Raw genomic sequence first — 14,323 nt, 5'->3', positions numbered from 1 at the left:
AGCTTTTCCTTCCATTCCTAACCACGTCCCTCCAAATAAGCCAGCCTACCATTATTATGTGCCCTTTGGTCATTTAAAAAAAAAAAATGAGAGGAAGCCAGACTGTCATAACTTTACGTGCCAAGATGGAAAAGTGCCTGCTTTTTAAATTTCTCCTCTACCCATGTATAAAATGTGTATCCTGATTTTTCGTAATTAAAAAACATTGCGAAGCTTGATTCCTTGAGTAACTATAATTTAAAGTACATATTGATGAATGGCGAGTATTATTATTCAGAAAAACTAGATGACGATTCCAAAAAACTGTTGTTATGATGATTATGCAGAAGAACTCTAAAAGCCGTGCTAATTTTTTAAAAATATATTTAAAAAAAAAAACTCAAATGCCAGAGAATAATAATTGGTCAGACGAGAAGGGCACTAATTTAACCCACCTTGCGAGGGAAGATACCTATTCGTCTGGTGCGCAGAGCTTAAAAGGCCTCTCTTTCGCCAGGCTCGATTGCCTGCTTCTAAAAATCCAGGCGTTGCAAATGTTCAGGAGCTCCACCACGCAGATGCGCAGGGGCTCCTGTCTCCCTTCGGCCCTTCTCTGGGGAGACAGAACAGGACCGGGCCTGCCGGTGAAATTTTGCCCCTCAAAAGCATCCCATAAGCCCTAGATAAAATGCCCGTCGCATGACCCGGGAGAAGAAAATTGCAGGCAGAACCCCGTGGAAAAATAACAGACCAAATTATTAGTTGCTGCTCAGGGTACGGGATAAGTAACGTGAATCCCCAATATCTTGTTAACGTTTTTTTTTAAAGATCTCAAATCTCGCCTCTGGGCCTCTTGGTCTGTATCATTTGCAAACACTGATTGGGGGTGTGCCCCCCTGCCCCCCAATGTCAAAACATCTTGTCCAGGGCAAACAGCTGGCTGATCCAGGAGACCTTTGCCCGCAATCCCAGGGGAGATCTGGTTGCTGCTGGAAGGGGGTCCAGACCGCCTCCCTTTCCCTGTTTCGTGCAAGTTCACGGGAGGGTGGGTTGGGTCCTCGTGGAGGATGGAAGAGAAGCTGTGAACATGGGCAAAGGGTTGGACTCCCCAGGTAGGGCCTTTCTAGAGAAGTGAGCTGACCCCCTTGCCCCCAAGGCCCAGAACATTACTCCTCTGGGCACCTTTGGATTGGAGTGGCCCCCATGCTCCCTTAATCAAGAAACGCTCCAAGGTTGGGTCTCGGGTTGAGTTGGTCTTGCCTTCACCCAACCCCCCCCCAAAAGACCCATCTGTTTCCCATTTGGATCCAGGCTATTATTTCTGACCCGATAGAAATGTAAGAGCAAACGTCTCATCTGTGCCAGGTCCCTCCCCGGAGAATTGGGGAAGATAATTGGCTGGTTTCTTTGGAACAAAAACGCTGTGCGAGGGCCACGTGTGATGATAAATCAAGGCTCTTTTCGTTTGGAGAGACTTGGCGGGGAGGATGCAGCCACACCACCAGCCCTTCGTGGGGTCACTCAGAAGCAAGTCTTGTCAGTCTCGGCCGGGCAGTTTAAGAAGGCTGGAGAGCAGTTCTAGACCAGACACCCCGTTGGCAACCTTGGTTGGGACACTTGAACTTGGCACGTTCAAGGAAATGCAGCCTTGGTTGCTAAGGGGAGCACCCTCCCTGAACCCGATGAGGCCAAAAGAGTGTCTGACATGCGTGAGACGAAGCTCAGATCGGTGCAAATAATTAGAATTAGCAAACGAGTTGCAGGATTAGCAAATAGTCTGTTCAGTGCAAAGAATCCCATTGGTATATAACTGTTCCTCAAGTCTGTAGGCTGCTGTTGTTGTATTTTTAATCTTCATTTTGCGTTGAATCATAGGCTGTGGTACAACCAGGATTTTAGTTAGATCAGCCTCAGTTCAGCAACCTAAGCAATGCCACAGGACAGCAGCAAACCGATTAAGAGGCCTCAGGCTGGCACCGAGAGCTGAACGCTGTGATTTTTCAATAACCCAGAATTTGGGGCGCCATCCAAATTAGCCGTCTTCTAACGGAGGAGCATGGCTTCTCCAGAACATGGGTGCAAAGCCTCGCAGGCAAAGCGCGAGACCTACTGGCGTCTCTCGATTGCGCCCGATGGTGTGAAATGCAGAATCCCAGTCAGCTGTTTGCGACGAAGAGCCGTGGCAGGCTGCCCGACCGTCAGACAACACCAGTCGGCCCCTGCCAAGGGTCATCCTTTTAAAAATCAGAGGTTTTCAAGATTATGGGCAAGTAGCAAAGATTGGGGAATTGTGACTCCACCAGGCCAAGTCTGAGGACGTGGGGAGTTTTTGCACGGTGCTGTTTGCAGGCCGTGAATTTGGAAGAGGTTGCAGGCTGGAGGAACAATTGTTGTTCAGAGATCTTGCAACTTTCCTTGGAACCCTTCTACACTGTGTTTCTCAACCTTGGCCGCTTGAAGATGGGTGGACTCCAACTCCCAGAATTCCCCAGCCAGCAAGGCTGGCTGGGGAATTCTGGGAGTTGGAGTCCACCCATCTTCAAGCGGCCAAGGTTGAGAAACACTGATCTAAAGTGCTGGTCAAGGACACGATCCTGCTGGGATCAGACCCTTCAAGGGAAATGTAATCAGTTGCATTCCTGGGGTCCCAGTGTCCCTGGAGGGGACGGCAGATCCCCCCCCCCCCTTTCGGGAATGAAAAGTTGGTTGAGAAGCTCAGCCGGTTCCGGATCCCCGAAAGGCCTTTGGGTCGAAATGCAATTTGCGTGTCCTGTAATCCTTGCAGGCGCGCATTGAGCGTTCCTTCGCTCCCGAACCTTCCGCCGTGCGTTCCCTGCTCTCCCACTGAAAATACGTATAGTTTAATAACCTAGGAACACGCTCAATTAAAACCATTATAGGCAGGAGAACATTAACCCGTTGAGGGCGAGCTCCGATTCATGTTGGGCTGGCGGAGTTTCTGTACGTTTCCATCAAGCTGTATAAACCAAATTGGCCTGTGTACATAGGCACACGCTTGCACGCTCGTACACTCTCACCCACTTCTCTTGCATTCTGAGCTCCCGGTGGTTGCAAGGATCATCTTGGAAAGAGGCGACGCGCGGTGCAGGCGGGCATGGGAGGGTGGGCCATAAATAACAGTTCCCATTACGAACAGAGCCTAATTTGATGGAAAATATAAAACCCCACGGCTTCTATCCGGGGCCTCTAGAACACTCTGGGCCCCGTTGGGAAGCTGTTTGCAAACCGATGCAGTGCAGTAACACCGAAAGCCACAGTTTGCACGGGCATGGAGCATGCTGACGAAACGCCACACTTTTTTAACCCTGTCGCCGATTCAGCCACCGCCGGGGTGTGCTTTGCACTTGGCTGGTGTCGTAACCGATGCTTCCTGCGGACCCCGCTGTGGCTCTTCCCTTCCTTCGGGAGTTTCGGCCGAGGAGAACCCTTCCACTTTTCTCCCCCCGTCCCCTTCGCAGCCAGACTAGCCCCGTTCTCCGGCGGGGGTGTGGGGTGGATGTGGGGCGTGCTATCCTTAACGCTCTGGGGCAAGTAACACCTTCGTACGTATTTGTCCCCACTGCAAGATCGTGTAATCAACAGCCGGAGGCAGGAAGCGTTCAAGATTTTATCTTCCTGACATTGAACTGCTGTCGGGTGCACAAACATCACGGGCGCTTGCAATTTTTAAAAATTATGGATGTTTTATTTTTTATTGTCATCCAGCTAGCAAACCAAGCCTTTTGCTCTCTGTTTGTCCTTGGCGAACAAGATGTACTCTCTCTCACACAGGGCTTTGCAATATCCGTGAAAACAAACTTGCCTTGATTAAGCATCATAAAGTTTTTATATATCTCTATTAAGGTTTTATTGTGTGTGTGTGTGTGTGTGTGTGGATGTGCTCAGTACTGGATGTGCCAGTTAAGAGGCTAGGGTTTTAGTTAATTGAAATCGGTGTATCCAAACAGATTTTGCCGGATTTTCCTCCATGTTGTTATGGTCCTCAGGAAGAGATGCTGAATGTTAAATTTAGAATAGTGGTCGAATGTTTATCTTTCTCTCTAGAGATGATAAATATATATATGAATATGAATATTTGGGGGGAGGGGATATTGTATTTTGATTGTATTCTAATTATGTATTAATTAAACAATATTGTTTTAGACTGGACTATCACTTTGCTGCTGCCTAGTTTGTATGAGGACTTTGTTTTGTATCCGATTTGATGTTACTCAAACTGTATTTTTATTTTTATTTTTTCCCCCTTTGGGGTGTGTTTATTGTAAACTGTCCAGAGAGCTTTGGTTGTTGGGTGATTTTATTTTGGTTTAAATAAAATAAATAATAAAACAAGACACACGGGTATGCCCACACGCGCGCACACGTTTTTAATGCATTTTCTTTGATTTATGGGATGGCTGCTTGGGCAGTTCTGAAGTGCAGTGAAATAAATTCTACCTTTGTTCTGTATCTGCACTGCACACGTTCTCGTGTGAGTTGGAATTATTTTTGCAGTCACTTCGCTAACTTGGCAGTATTTTTTTGTCGACAGCCATCGGGAGCACCCTTTCAGAAGCCAGAATGCCAGCTTAATAAATAAGAGTTCCACGACGACAAATTCTTTTTCCTTGCCCCTGAGAAATCCAGCTGGCATATTTCATGGAAACTCAGCACCAAGCGCTGAGCCCCACACCAAGAAAGGACACCCCCCCCCATATTACAAGCTTGTGATTAAGATAAATTAGAATTTTAATTTTCATGCAGTCCTTGGTGCTCTCTGAGCTTAGTTGACTGCTCTCAGACGTTTCCTTACCCAACCAGGTAACACCATCATCAGTGCTAGGGAGTGTGGGTTTGCTCCCTGTTTATATAGAGTATCTTGCCCTGCCAGTGTTGGTGGGGTGAGGTTTTCTCCCTGGTAGTTCCTGGATTAGGGTATCGTTTTCTGCTTCCTTCTTAGCTTTTTTTATTGTCTCTTTTGAATGGTGGATAAGTGTGGTTTACCTCTGTGTGTCTATGGATGGCGGAGACAATAAAAAGGCTAAGAAGGAAGCAAGAAGACCAGAACACAACCTCTCCAGCGACCAACACCCAGATAAGCAGGGATTAACCCCAGACAAACCATTGAGCAGAAAACAGCACCCTAATCAAGGAATTACCAGGAAGAAAAACTCACCCCCACCAACCCTGGCAGGGCAAGCCACGGTATAGAAACAGGGAGCAAGCACCACCCTCCCTAGCACTGATGATGATGTTACTTGTTGGGTAAGGAAACGTCTGCAGAGCAACCCACCGAGCCCCAAGGACTCCACAGCTCAACCCCGAGCTACAGAGATTCTCCTCTATTGGAATTTTCCTGCATTTAATTTTCTCAGTTGTCTTCTCTTCCTCTTAAGGCAACGCAAAGGTTACAAATACAGGGAAGCACAAATGAAGTATTTCGTTTTTTTTCTTTAACCCATCTGCCTCCGATTGTGCCGGGCTGCAGTTTAGCCCAAGCAGGGTGTTAGCTGAAGTTACCAGGCTGCAGTGCAAAACATCTGGAGGGATTCAGGTCTTAGCGGTTACGTTCGCTCCTGAAAAGCCGAGGCGATGTTTAAACGGGTAGGTCTGGATTTTCAAGAGCCTGCCCAGATTTCCATCCTTACCTGCGAGGGATAGATGAAGCCCTACAAAGCCCCGTTGCCCTGCTGAGACTCGTGCGCCTCAAGGCCCGAAACTTTCATTTTCAGCTTGCAATTCCTTCCGTTTTTACTTGGCTCCCTTGACGGCGATGTTCCCAGAACTCAGCGTGTTCTTGGATTAACTCATTTCATGCATTTGCACCGTACCTTGGAGCAGACCCTAACAAGCATGGCTGTGTTCACACAACGGGTGAGACCCCCAACAGACCAAGTTTAGCTTGTGTGTCTCTGCAGCTGCTAAGTCTGAAAAAATCTGCTTCAGTGCGAATGCAACCCCCGTGACGATTTCTTAATGGCTGCTTGCGAGGCAAGCTAAAAAGAGTTTCCATAGTTAAGGGGAATATGAAGGGAATAACCACGCAGAGTCGCTGGGAGTCGGGTGGCATATAGGTTTAGTAAATTATTATCATTATTGCTGTATTATACCCTTGAAAACCAGACATATGGCATTAGAAAGGGAAAGATGAAGCTTTTATCACCATCTGGAGAGACATTTGGTCACACCTAGCAAGGTTCTGTTTCTGGAAAGTCGATCTCTTCATTTTCTTGACAAAGTCTGAGAATTTGTAAGGCCAGGATGAAAAGCGGTTGCTGGCCGTGGAGCTCGTGAACCCATTTGTACATATAAATGCTCCATAAAAGACGCTGCTGCGTTTCTCCGCGCACCGCGTCCGAGCACTGTGAAATGATGGATTTGGTGCTCGCCTCCCCCCCGAATCCACACACAACCACACGCTTTTTTCCTTTCTAAAAAGAGAAAGTAAAGGCCGCATAGCTGCGTTGCAAAAGTGAAAGAAACCCAGCGTTTGCAAAGCAGCCTGCGAGCGATTCTGTGGTTGAATCAAATAAATATCCAGCGTTGTATTAACAGGATAATACGTTGTGATATTGGCGTGATCCCCCACACGGTGCAGGGCCGCCTGTCACAATTTTGTCGTTTGAAGGCCATCACGGAGGATCGCCGCAAGTGGGCTCAGCTTTGATTCCTCCGTTTCATACATGCAGCCTCATAACCAGCGGATCTGATGGGGAATCTCAAAACAGCCTGCAGTTTCTTTTCGTTCCTCTGCTACCTTAACCCAATGAAACTGTGCTCCTGGACCACGCCAGCCCCCAAAGGTAGGCGCTACAGCCTCAACCCATGTCATGCAAAACATCTCATGAAAGAGCCTTTCAAACTCTGCAAGACTGCAACCCCCCTGCGAGGATAAAGGGATTTGCCGGGACCCTCCCCCACGAATAAACCTAGAGTTTACTTCCCGGGTTTACGGCCGGGCAAGAAGGAAACACACGCCTCCCTCTTTAATAATGCAATAACAATGCACTTTTAATATTATGATAGGCTTTTAATAAGGCAATTTTAATCTCTATTCTCTCAGGAGTTCTTCAGCTCGTCACAAAGTGGGTGAATTTGGGCTCTGGCTTTTCTGTGGAAAGCCAATCAGGTTTTGTTTCATTTTTAATTGTGACACTTCTTCCAGTTGCTCATCTCCTCTGAGGGGTCCAGGAGAAGAAGAAATAATAATAATAATAATAATAATAATAATAATAATAATAATAATAATAATAATAATAATAGCAGCAGCAGCAGCAGCAGCAACAGCAACATCTGCCTATCCCAGGTCCTTGGGAAGGGCTCGATAGGTCGACAAAAATGCCAAATCCAGTCTAAACATCTGGCTGACTGTGTGACCAACCACAATATCAAATTTATGTGCCCCCAACTCCAAACAACTCCGGTCCCTTGCTTTACAGGCTTTCTTCTCCTAATTTATGGAACCCTTCATCTCAGACAGTGAGGCGAAAGACGTTGCAGACTAACTTCACGACGAAGCCAGTATTATTCTTACCGGGTTTTGTGGACAAGGGGTTAGAAAAGAAATATGGGAAATTAATATGGTGTCCGGATTATTGTATGCAAAATGTTGGGAAAGCGATGGCTTGCCTGCCGTGGAAGATGGGATTATAAAGTGTCGGAGCTCACCGAAATGGCGAAGCGGACCAGCTGGGTCAGAGCAAAAAGTGGCAAAGACTTTTTTGAAAGACTGGAGCCCCGATACGGGCTTTTTGCTGCAAGGAGAAAAAAATGAATTGATGATTTCAGGATGTGGGGATTACAAATGAGACCAAGAGGTTGGGGGAAAGTTCAGTGGCTCGATAGAAAGCAGGGGCAAGGCACAATTGCATGATTCTTTTTTTTTTCCAATTTCTTTCTTGTTCCTCTATTTCTTATTTTCTGCTTGTTCTTGTTTGTTTTGCATATTTCATTATATTGAAAATTAGAGAGAGAGAGAGAGAGAGAGAGAGAGAATCCTTCATCAAGATTTTATTCAAATGCTCATCCATCCTTTAACTGGCATCTTAGAGCAGCTGATTGATCTAACATATGTAAACATAAATTTTTGATACCGAGCTGATCCCATATCTCCCCACGCTTGACTACTGATATTCATCATGTATAGCTAAAGCGAAAAATACAGCCCAGTTGCCTTTGGTATCATTAAATTAATCTCCAAAGCACCGAATGCAGTGGGATTTCCCCCTCCTCTCCTAACTAGTTATTCAATTGAAAACTTACACAATGACCCTTTCGAAACACATCTTTGACTCAAACTGTCCCATATTTTAATATTCAGCATTGCTGCACCTTCCGGCAGCTCGGCAGGCAATTTCTTTTTCAGTGATCCTTTTCACGGCGATCAAGCCAGTTCTGAAAACGAAGCACTTTGTCATTTCATCGTTTTCGGAGGCATAAAGAGGCGCAAATACTTGATCTCCAGGTTCGTCCCCTGCCTCATTCATGCTCCTACGTCCTTGGACATGTGCCTGAGGATATGGAAGGGGTGTTTAAACGCAGGAGGGCAACCACCACAACGATTGGTGTTCCAGTTATTATTCTGAAACAATAAAAATCAGCAATGAAAAAGGGCAGGGAAGTCTGCGATGATGAAAGCCGTACGTTTTATCAGCAGCATCTCACGTGAAAAACAACAGGGATAACCCTCGTGATAGTCCAAACGGAGTCATGCGCTAAGATGAACCAATGACAATTTTGCATTTCAACAGTGTGGGATGAGGTATATATTTATCCCACACCTCCTGACTGAAAGATAGGAACTGTCCCTCTTTGCTTATCACAGTGTTTTTCAGACTTGGCAACTTTAAGACTGGCTGGGGAATTCTGGGAGTTGAAGCCCACATATCTTGAAGTTGCCACAGTTGAAATACTGGTTTATCGCAACCCACAATAAGTTCGGGGAGAGGAAGATGCCACAATATTCCAAGCTGTTCTCCAGAACTGCCTTATCTCAATTCATCAGTTGACAAGCCCTGTCCTATCTTTTCCCGCGAAGTGTTTCTCCACCCCTCGGCTGTCCGAAAGGTTCTCCAGCTGTGCACCATTTGAACCCAGGACCATCTTAAAGAGGGAGGCATGCATTTCAACATTTCCTCTCCCGAAATATTGATCTTTCAGTTGGCCTGACATTTGCATTCCTCCTTTAGTGAATATTGCTTCAAATTAGGCCCTAAAATAGTTAAGCCATTTGAATGGTAAATGTCAAGTTGTCACACCACTTTTTGCAACGCAAAGATGTATTAAAGGCTCCTGATCTCAATGCATAACGTTTATTTTTGGGTGTCTGTATGATATATTCATTTAGATGCATAATATGTCTAACGTGGTTATTCCTCCCCTCCTTTTCTTTAAATTGTATGTGTTTCAATCAACTGTTCTACAAATGGTAAATTTTAAACTGTAAGCAAATAATGCATTTATGCAGTACCAACAATTCCCAGGGTGTACTTCCTTTCTTGTTCAGGATCTGCAAGTGAAGTTCCATTTTTCTTTCTTTGTCGGGTGAAAATTCCACCAAGGCATCCGGAGCGGCGACCGCAAGGGGGCTCTGTTATGGGCGGAGCTTCGTCTGCACGATCGTGACTGCCATCTTGACTTTTTTGACCTCACCCTGCTCTACAAGACAGGGGTGCTTACCTGTCTTTTGCAGAGAGGAGGAATTGCATCATGCAACAATTTTTTTTAAGCCTGAAAAAAAAAAGAATGAGTAAGACGATGCTTAATTAAAACTGAACGCCTGGATCGGGTTGATTGGCGGATTAATCATCAGCGGTTCCAATTCTGTACTCATTGACGTGAAAATACGCCTTTCTGAACTTACGGGGTTTATTCCTGAATAAGGTATGTGCAGGACTGTCCTATAAAGAAGCAAAGTTCTTTTCTTTTTGCCCTCCTGCTAATTTTTCTGCTCCTTTCGTGTATCTTCCTCCTCCTTTTGTTTCTTTTATTCTATCTAATAAAATCTAAGGGTTTGATATTTAAGGTTATCGTGTCTACAAAAATCCAGGCGGAAGAAGGCATACCAGCCAGATTTTGCCAGCCAGATCTGATAAATTTCCTCAAACTAGAGAAGATTAATAGGTGGAGCCAAGAGCAGTGTTTCTCAACCTTGGCGGCTTTAAGGCAGGCGGACTTCAACTCCCAGAATTCCCCAGCCAGCAAGCTGGCTGGGGAATTCTGGGAGTTGAAGTCCACCCGCCTTAAAGCCGCCAAGGTTGAGAAACACTGATCTGGAGAGTGCCTTTCTAGAGGTTGTTATTATTGTTTGTTTACTTTTATTTATTAATTTATTAGATTTTTATCCCTTTATTATTTTTTTATAAATCACTCAAGGCGGTGAACATACGTAATCCTCCTCCCTCCTCCTTTTCCCCCCACAACAACAACCCTGTGAGGTGGGTTGGGCTGAGAGAGAGGGACTGGCCGAAAGCCACCCAGCCGGCTTTCATGCCTAAGGCAGGACTCGAACTCACCATCTCCTGGTTGCTAGCCTGGCGCCTTCACCACTAGACCAAACTGGCTCTCAGTTTGATCTAGTTTGTGATGATTCTGCAATGCAGAAAATTACTATTATTATTATTCGCATAATCAGCCAGGTGTTTAGACTGGATTTGGCATTTTTATCCACCTGTCGAGTCCTTCCCCAGCACCTGGCACAGGCAGATGTTGTTTGATGGCTTTCAAGGAATCGTTGCAGGATGGGAGCTGTTCCAAGCAAAGCTGCCTTTTGCAATGGACTGACGGTGATTTTGTCAATGCCGACGGTGTTCCAGGGGTGCTCCAGATGTTTTGGGATGGCACCCAAGGCGCCTATTGCTATTGGCACTATTTTGCTTTCTCTTGCCGCAGTCGTTCTACTTCTATTTGCAGGTCTTTGTATTTGGTGACTTCCTCCAGTTCTTTCTCTCCTCTCCTGCTGTCTCCAGGCATTGCAATGTCCACCGTCCAGACTTTTTGGTCTTTCTTACCAACCGTTGTTAAGTCGGGGGTGTTGTGTGGCACGGGCTTGTCTGTTTGAATTCTGAAGTCCCAGAGCACTTCAGCTTCTTCCTTTTCCGTGACTTTGTCTGTTTTGTGGCCCCACCCGTTCTTGCTTGCGGGCAGATGGTCTTTCTTGCAGATCTTCCGATGCACCAGTGTTGCTACTTTCTCATGCCGTTGTGGTACAGTCAGTCTGTGCGATCGTCTTGCAGCAGACAACCGGGCGGTCCACCGTTTCTTCAGCTTCTTTGCAGAGGCGGCATTTGCTGCCTGTTGCCGTCTTCTCGATTCTGGCTTTATATGTATTCTTAATGCTTGGTCTTGTTGTTGTTATTATTATTATTATATTTTCATCCTGCTTTTTTATAGATCTATAACTCAAGGCGGTGAAGATGCCTAGTACTCCTGCCTTCTGTTTTCCACACAACAACCCTGTGAGGTGGGTTGGGCAGAGAGAGAGAGAGATTTGCACCATTTCTGTACTTCCTTCAAATTTTTCAACTTATTAGCAAAATTAAAAACGTAAGCCACGATGCAGCGTGTCGCCAGCACAGTCCGTTTAGTCCACACGTTCTGGGTAAATGCTTAGTTCTAGTTAGTTGAAACATGCTAATTATGATAATTATGACATCTTCTTTTGAATTTGGGCTATATCAATGTTTTTTATGTGGGCGGCTGTATAAATGTTTTAAATAAATAAATAAATAAATCTATTTTGGTCTCGGCTTGCTGCTGGATTCGGAAAATACGGAAAGCACGTTGGCTTCGTGCAATACATTCAGCCAGGTTCGGTCAAGCTTTAGCAGCTGTGTTCCCACAACATATAACTTGGTTCGTGTTAACCTTGGTTAGATTTTTTGGGTGGTTCGGGATTCAACGTATTGTGCGAACCTGGGTTGGATGTGAATGCAGTCATCGCGTTGTGCCGTAAACTTAATCACATGCAAAAGTTTCCTGAACTGCACAATTCCTGCCACGGAGGAGGCAAATTAAGTGATTGCCTGGATCAAGAGAACCGATTATTCAGCTGACAAAGGGGTGTTCTGGGGGGGGAGGGCGAAACAAGCCGGGATGATGCTTGCATCTGTTTGGTTGAAGCCCCAACCTTTTTCTACCTGCACATAAGATCCTGACAATAATGTAATCAGTCGGTGCACCACTTTCCCACAATTCGTACACCCTCCCTTTGATCCTGCGTCCACCGTGGCAAAGCTGGATTACTGTAATCTTCTCTGATCCACACAGACTTCTAGGTGCTCCTGAGCACGGTTTCCACCTTCCCAAACAAGTCTCTGCATTGTCCAGCAAAACCAAATGCCCGCTGGCCAGGGTGCAACTGACCTCTCCTGGCAAGGACAGGCAGCGGTCCTTACGTCTGGGCCTTACAGGAGTTGTAGTCCATGAGGACCTTGTGTCCCTGGCCCTAGTGAGCAGGGGAGAGGTTCCCCAAAACAAATTAATTTGGGCCAAAGAGCAGGACTTCAGGAGCGTAGAAGAGAATGCCGGGGTCGGGCATCCGGGGTGGCGCAAGGGATGGGATGATCGTGACATCGTTTGCCATGATGTTATGACGCACGTGATGTCATTATGACTTACACCGGATGCCTGTGCTCCGAGGAGCTTGTAATAATAGTAGTAGTAATAGTAGTAGTAGTTCAGGATGGGCTCATTCATACATTTACGTTTTGGCCTGGTTGCTGAAGCCGCTGAACTGCCTGGGCTTTTCAAATGTGTGTGTGTGTGTGTGTGTGTGTGTGTATTCTGTTTTGCTTGTTATTCTTCGTCATTCATCATATTCTTTTTTTAATTTTTGTTTATAGTTCACTTTTGTATTCTTTTGCAGTGAATTGGGTGGTTTGGTTTGGTTTGGCATGTTTGCCTATTTTACAAAAAAACTTGTAATAAAACTATTTTTTTAAAGAAAAGCAATTCATACCATTATCGGGGGGGGGGGGGATGAGGTGGGGAAACCCGGAATCCAAAACTGTCCCAACAGGCTGAGTTCAGACCACACGCAAAGTCACGGAAGAAAGGAGCCACGGTTAACCCTGACCTAATTTACTAGGTTAGTGAATGCACCCACTACCCTTTCCCCTCCACTGGTTAAGCAGGTTGCACCGACCCGAATCGATGATCGTCTTTCTGCTTGGGGAGAAACGCATCAACCTGCAAAGACCGAGGATCTTAGCAACAGCCTGGCACCAGCAGCCCGCCCCAGGAATGAAAATGCCAGCCTCTGCAGGATGTCGTTTCAAGGCAGAGAGACGGTCCTAGAAAACGGCCCTCGCTTGCCCCCAGCCACGCTCTTTTCAAAGGCAACAGCTGGGTCTGCAGCTGGAAATTCTGGGTTGCTCACCTTTGTTAGGAAAGAAGGAAGCCTGCGGGGCCTTTAGGAAGAGAGAGCGGGGAAGCCAGGAGGAGGAGGGCTGTGTTAGTCTAAGGCAGAGTTTCTCAACCTTGGGAACTTGAAGATGGGTGGACTTCAACTCCCAGAATTCCCCAGCCAGCCCAGTCTTCAAGTTCCCATGGTTGAGAAACACTGGTCTAGGGTATCCCCAAATCAGGAGGGGTACAGCTCAGGAAAGCTTCTGCCTTGGAATGAAAGGGGTGAGTCTGGAAAGGGGCTGCTGGGCTCCTGGTTTCCAGAAGGAGGGGAGACCAGCTGAACCGAGTGGCGTGATCTGGCCGGGCTTGCGGCTTCTCTTTTCGCCAGCCCCAAGGAGCGGCACGGCAGAATTTGACCGGCCTGCCCAGCCCGGGCCTGGCGCTTATGCAACACGCCCGCCTGCCCTCCCTCCCTCTCGCTCTGGCACACCTGGCCAGCAGAGCTGCGGGGAAGGAGCAAGGCTGGTATTTTTCCACTTGCCCAGCGGCAGCCCAGCGGTGGCCTGTTTATCCCCGCAGGAACCTTTAGACACAGTTCAGCACCACAGCAGCAGCAGCAGCAGCAGCAGCGGCGGCGGCGGCGGCGGCGTGTCCTCTGGACTCCCCTGAAGGCGAGATAAGAGGGCCAGGGGCTGCGAACGGGCTGAGCTGAACCGTGGAAGGACTCTGTGCGTGTGGGCGGAGAAGAGGCAGGGGTTACCTGGTTCCCCAACAGGCCCCTGCCTCCCCTCGGAGAAGCCGTTGCGCCAGGAGCAGCAGGCACCCTGCAGCAGCCATGGCGGGCAATAAAACACCCTGTGTCGATCCCAAGAGCCGAACAGCCCTCAAAAATTAGGGAACCGGTCATGGATGGAAGCAGAGAAGGACTGGGGAAAGTGGGGAGGTGGTGGTTAAGACACTGACTGGGACCAGGAAGGCTCAGGTGCCCCCCCCCCCG

The 14,323-nt window shown here is 47.1% G+C and overlaps 1 long non-coding RNA gene across 1 annotated transcript; it reads left to right on the top strand.

The window, feature by feature from the left end:
• The first annotated feature begins 2,516 nt into the window (after positions 1 to 2,516).
• On the top strand, positions 2,517 to 11,714 carry LOC112543060 (uncharacterized). The gene is made up of 2 exons (XR_015794497.1): positions 2,517 to 10,101; positions 10,235 to 11,714. It is a non-coding gene; the product is annotated as an uncharacterized LOC112543060 (long non-coding RNA).
• The last annotated feature ends 2,609 nt before the right edge of the window (positions 11,715 to 14,323 follow it).

Source organism: Python bivittatus, unplaced genomic scaffold (genome assembly GCF_059951505.1).
Source record: "Python bivittatus isolate LINGU-HERP-01145 unplaced genomic scaffold, Pbiv_v1 ctg000980_np1212, whole genome shotgun sequence".
NCBI classification, from domain to species: Eukaryota; Metazoa; Chordata; class Lepidosauria; order Squamata; family Pythonidae; genus Python; species Python bivittatus.
This window is presented reverse-complemented; position numbering and strand designations above follow the sequence as displayed.